This window comes from Orbicella franksi, chromosome 12, assembly GCF_964199315.1.
Source record: "Orbicella franksi chromosome 12, jaOrbFran1.1, whole genome shotgun sequence".
In the NCBI taxonomy this organism is placed as follows: domain Eukaryota; kingdom Metazoa; phylum Cnidaria; class Anthozoa; order Scleractinia; family Merulinidae; genus Orbicella; species Orbicella franksi.
Window position 1 is genome coordinate 19208481 of NC_138156.1, and position 5865 is coordinate 19214345.

General features: G+C 37.6%; 1 protein-coding gene across 1 annotated transcript in view; it reads right to left on the bottom strand.

Moving 5' to 3' along the window:
* Nucleotides 1-515: 515 nt before the first annotated feature.
* Nucleotides 516-5865, bottom strand: part of LOC145464403 (18S rRNA (guanine-N(7))-methyltransferase-like) — a 127743-nt gene continuing 122393 nt past the window's right edge. The window contains exon 13 of the transcript XR_014041430.1: nucleotides 516-527. The gene's annotated coding sequence lies outside the window, so the exon portion shown is untranslated. The remainder of the gene's footprint in view (nucleotides 528-5865) is intronic.

Sequence of the window (5865 nt, forward strand, 5' to 3'; positions counted from 1 at the left end):
TCCATTATCAGAACTATTTGCTGAAAATTGCCGACGCAAAATACAGGAATGCTCCCTCAATTTGTGGAGTAAAAACGTGAATGATTGTCTCTAATTAAAAAAGCACGTTGCAATGAGATTTTCGCAAAATTTGATTTTCATTTACAAGACCAAAAAGGAGAATATTCACTCCATTTCCATCACTCTCCATCTTCACAATTGACGCGAGAGTGATTTAAAAATGGCTTCCAGCTTTGAGTGTCAGTTGCGTCCTGATAAAGCTTAATAAGCGCCACATTCCGCAACAAAATCAACCGTCGGCAATTACTGCCAGATTTTCCGTTAACAGGGTATGTTTTTAATGAGGTTTCTTGAAATGTGAAATGATACCAAAAATTGTAAGCAACGTGCAAAATACTGTAACACTATATGTAGCCAACTTATAGATATATAAACGTTTAACTGCCAGTTTCTGAGAAATTGGCTCGGAAATATTGAGGCATTAGTAGTGCTATACCGTTCTGAAGTATGCCTTGCCCTCCTTTTCGCTTGATACTTTGTTGCGCATCGTATATCGTCAAGAAATTCTGGCAACTCGCCAATCCTCTTTCCATAATGCTGTCATGCAATTCATTGCAGTACAGTATAAGTCATTAACATTTCTAATACCGTCGTGCTTTTGATTTAAGCTTATTTCACTGATTTCTTGCGGCAATATTATATGCAACTGTACGTTTCTTTAGTTGTTGTTGCAATTTGTTTTGCACGTTCTGGATCTCAAACTACATGTAGTCGGGGGTGTCCTCTGTGACAAACTCTTACCAGACTCTGATAAATCACGGTTTATGTTTAACCTATATGCTGACGGTTCGATGTTATTACTAAGGGCAGCACGGTTAAGCATCTCAGTCAAATTTGTTTTGGTGGCAGTGCTTTCAACCTGTCGCGTAATGAAGCATTGTATCCACATTCCTTTGACATGTTTCTTAATACAGCGGCTTTTCTTTTTACTTGTAATATAAAAAATTCTCTTTCGATTTGCAGTTTCTTGTACCCTCATCTCGATCATCTAATACAACTGAATGAATAATAGCAACAATGATTCTACGACCTAAGCTTCTGAGGCCGGTTATGATTGATTTGGAGGGGCGACACGGAACTAGACGGAGCTTGCTTTCAATTTCGTAGTTTTGTCCCATGCTCCATTAGCTAGTAGTGCGAGGCAAAAAGTGTACTGTTCCCTTCACCTGACTCCTTGAAGAATGCATAGTAAAGAAAAATATGGTGTAAATACTCTTTGAAATTACTAAAAGAGTAAAGACCGGTGGAGCTGAACATGTTTTCGATCACCTTCCTTGGAAAGAAGCCACTGAGATTCGTGCCCTAACTCAGTTTCACTGATTTCTGTCAGGATGAATGGAAACCTAACTTCCATCATGCTAGACAAGGTGGTTCTAACTCTGGCCTATATGGAACCTGGTTTAGTGTTTAGGCTTTCATTTGAAAGCCATCGAACAGTGCTTTTATGTGGTACTGTTTGTTGCGCTGTACAGTGGTTCAAATTGTTAAGTCAGCTGTGGATTTGAAAGCTATCGAGCAGTACTTTATGTTTAAAAGTGGTACTGTTTGTGTAACGTGCTGTACAAAGTGCTTTTAACATGTGGTCTTTTGATGAAACTCCATGACAATGAGTGATCATTCAAATGAAAGCTACTGAGCAGTGCTTTCTTGTGACTGAGTAGTTCTAAGCATGTTAACAGCCATTGTGGATGAAACCCTAGCATTGAATGACCATTCAGGATGAATCCTGTAGAGTAGTAGTTTCTTGTGGTGCCGCTAATCTTATTTTCTTTTTCAATATTCTAAACTGAAATTTCTGAATATGTGTTGGCTTTGAAACTGGCAAACCCTAAGCAGCTTTTAGAGACTACATCCTCTTGCAATCATGATTATGATGCATATTTGTCAGTGATTGCAATTGTAACCTTATTCTGTGAACGAAACCCTTCAGTGAGCCTGTAGTGCGACCATTCATTTTAAAGCCATTGAGAAGTACTTTTTCTTCTTTAGTGTTTTGCAAAACAAAATCTGTTGAATAGTTTATCAGTGTTAAAAAGAAACCCCGGCAAGTACAGTTACCTTACGTGATTCGTCTTGACAACTCGAATATATCTCAAGTGTTTGTTTAAAAAAGATGTTAACATTTTTCCAATTCCGAAGTGTTTCGTTAATCATGCAGATTAGGGCTGTGTAAACAATAATTATATTAGTTCTGTGAGGCCTTGTCAGAAACCTTCGTAAACCGCGTAAATTTACACCCCATGTTCTGACGGCTTTGATGGTCATTTCCGCTTATTTATTTGGCCAGATATCAGAAAATAACTCGCATAAATCCCTAATGTCTCTAAGAATATGCAATGTTATGGCTTGCAGTCATTTTATTGACACCCCTCTATCCGTCGATTGAAAACTCAAAGTAAACACAACTGGAGGTATCCTTTCGTTATACAAGTCCTGTCCTATCACTGAGGCATATTTGCAATTAGAAATATAATGTCCGAAATTGATTTCAAAATCTAAGTCAGGTACTTGATCATCAGATGTAGGTTTTTTAAGAGTGTACTTGCTGTTCCTAAATGTCAAGTAAAGTTGAAAAGTTTCAACATTTTTGCGGCGAGGAATTCTTACACTTTTAAAAGCCATTTCAAGGGAGACTGACTGTGTTTCAGGTTTTAATACCTGGAATTCATTTTGAAAGTGTTAATCTGTTTGAACGACTGAATTAGAAACGATAAAACAGATGTTGCACTACTTTCAATCGGAAAATTGGAGTAGCTCTTTTTGGCATTTCGGAGTTCTGTTGAACACAATCAGCCGTGCGTCTTTCCAGTGTGCAAAAAAATTATTCATCAAAATATATGTAACATCAGTATAATAGAACTCACTCGTCAGCTGCCTTATTCTTTGTATATATTTGTGGTTCGTTTTAATTTAACTGATGTGGGAACATTTATTTAAATTAGTCGGGTCTTTTAACATTGAAAACTTCATCTAATTTATTTTTTGATAAATAAAAACTTATCACAGTTTGTTTGAGGCAGTATTTTAAATGAGAGATACCGAGGAAACTTCTTAAATATTAATGGCCTCCAACAACACAACAACGCTTTAAAAGAGCCAAGAATTAGCATTTCAAAACTATAGTTTTAATCTCTTCAACACATCTGCAAATATCAGATATTAAACTTTCCTTTTAAGACGTCATTCCTAAATTGATTTTTTTGGGAAAAATGTGTATAATGCAGAATTAACAGGCTTAGCGAAACTTGTAAGAAACCGCCGATAAAGTACGTTCAGGCTTTTTACATTATTTGAATTAACTTCTCGTACGGTCGTCAATTCATTCTTCGATTGATAACTGCAACTGATATTCCCTGTTTTACTCGGAGCCACTTACACGATTGCCGCCGAGCAAATTTTTTAGTCTTCGTGGAACTGAAAAATTACCCCTGAAGTAACAACAATAATAATAATCATATTCTAAAGAAGAATGCTTCGGACAATTGACAATGGAAGTTAACTGATCAAACACTCTTTGACTCTGCCAAACCTCGGCAATAGAAGCTTAGCAACCGAAGGCTAGGCTTGAAACATCCGCTTTGGAGACAAATCGCGTTTCATTTAATTCAAACGGTGTCTGCACTTTTAACTCAGTCAATTTGAACTTTTTCATTTATACTTAAAACATCATTCACGAATTTTTTTGGCAGCTTGAGAGATCGAGTACTGACAATGTTGTATGTTCTTATTGGTTCATTGAAGTGATTGCCTGACGTAAATTACGGCTAAACGGGCGACAAAAGTCTTCTGTAAGTAGAGAAATATTCACCAGTACAAAAAGTTTCAATGTTTCAGATCTGCAAACAAAAGGAAAATGTTGGTTAGTGATACCTAGGGGAAATATGGACTATTAGATTGCAGTTTAGTACGGTTTCTCAGACAACTGTAATGCGACGGAGGGCAGATGTAGTCCGTGGACCAGTTGTATCGGTTGATACGGGAATTATCAGGACTTTGTGTAGTATAACACTAGAGGTATTACCAAAGCTATAACTTAATCCTTGAAGATCATAAAAGCAAAATTTTTAATTTATCTTGCGGAAGATTAAAGAAATGAAACACTAGAAAGGATGGTATAATTTCACGACTGCAGACTGCACAATAAATGACATTTTTGCCTCAGCTGGAGTGTGTTTTAAAGGTTTCCGGTGTTCAATTTTCTAATTAACACTGTTTCACAATATATTCAAAGCAATGTTTCCCGATAACAGATAGGCAACATCACGTTTTGGCCATTGATGTCATGAAACGGCGGTTTTCAATTTCGCTCGTGTCGGCAGCAGTAAAACCAGGTAAAACTTGTGAGAAAAGCCTCCTGTGTTTTAGCGACGATGCGAAAAAATCATTAGCACAGCACTTTGCGCTCTGAGAGAAATGCGGAACTGAAATTTGTTGCCTGGCGCAGTTTGAAAATAGCGAAAGAACGTATTTTTTCAAGCTGTTAGTTCACCAACTCGTTTATTTTCCTCCTTTGCGAGAGATTGGGCTGGACCGAAAGGTAACCGCTCTTGAGTGGCCGCCAAAATTGCCGGCAAAATTTTTGAGTTTGCTACTACGAATAGTCGAACTTTCTTTCTGAATAAAGCATTTAATTTTCCACCAACCCTCCCCAATTAAACGCGATTACAGGCGTTAAAATATTCAATTCAAAGCGACCTTCTAATTTTTCCTTTTCTTCGGGGGCTTTCAGTCGAGTTTATCACTTTTATCGAAGGCCTCATCAATCAATTCGCCACTGACAAAAGTGAAATGTACTTCACCACGGAAAATGAACCGGACGAGCTCATTTTCGATGTGTTTGCTTTCGACAAATAGAACTATAAGCAAATTGTAGGGCGCAATATTGTTTTGGCCGATCGCAAACTCATTACATTAAAAGACTAACAGAACCCAATGAGAGGATTTGCGTGTCGCATGCTGAAGGACGGAGGAGAAAATGACTTAACCATACGGTTTCATAATCTACTTTCTCTCCGGCGCTAGAACAAAATTGTAATAAACTGAACTGGGTGCTTAAAATGTTTGTAGCCCACATAAGCTTTCCTGGGCTTCTATAGTATCGCTTCAGATTTTATCAGTAAAGAGATCGGATTTGGCGATCTTTCGCGTATAAGCTATATATATGAACGCATTACCTATTGCTTATCTGTCTTTGCCAGTCAAGAAAGTTGGTGTCTTATCTACGGCTTATCCGCGCTACGTAGCCAAAACTAATCGATAACGTAGAATTTTAGGCGGTTCTTAAATAAATATCACCTCCGAAATTGTAATGTGTGATCTACATGTTGTAAGTTTGGTTTTGAAATTACTATCGAAGCGAAACCAATTCACTGTCGGCATTTTCTTCTGGGGGGAAATGATGGGTTTTCAATGAGTCACGCTAAGAGAACAGGATCATTAACATTATTTCAAAATGTGACGCTTGTTTGTGTGCATTCAGTTTGACTGCCGAGCATAAAAATTAATAGCCTTCCGTATAATTACTTGCTGAGTGTGAAACTAAAACTGTTTTGGATTCAAATTGTCTTGCAATTAGCCTTTATGAAATAACATATCCAAATTTGTCAATTTCGGGGCCCTTGGTTCTTCCAATGGTTTCCGGACTGGAAATAGAAGATGACGGACAGAAGGAAGAGACATTTTAAACGCTGTTCCTTCGAGGAGTGCGCAACTGAATTTTCCCTCGGTCTTGAGTGATCTTTTTCATTGATCTTGACCGGTACGTTTTCTTTTGTAAAATTTCACTCAAGCTTGTTCCCGAACGGA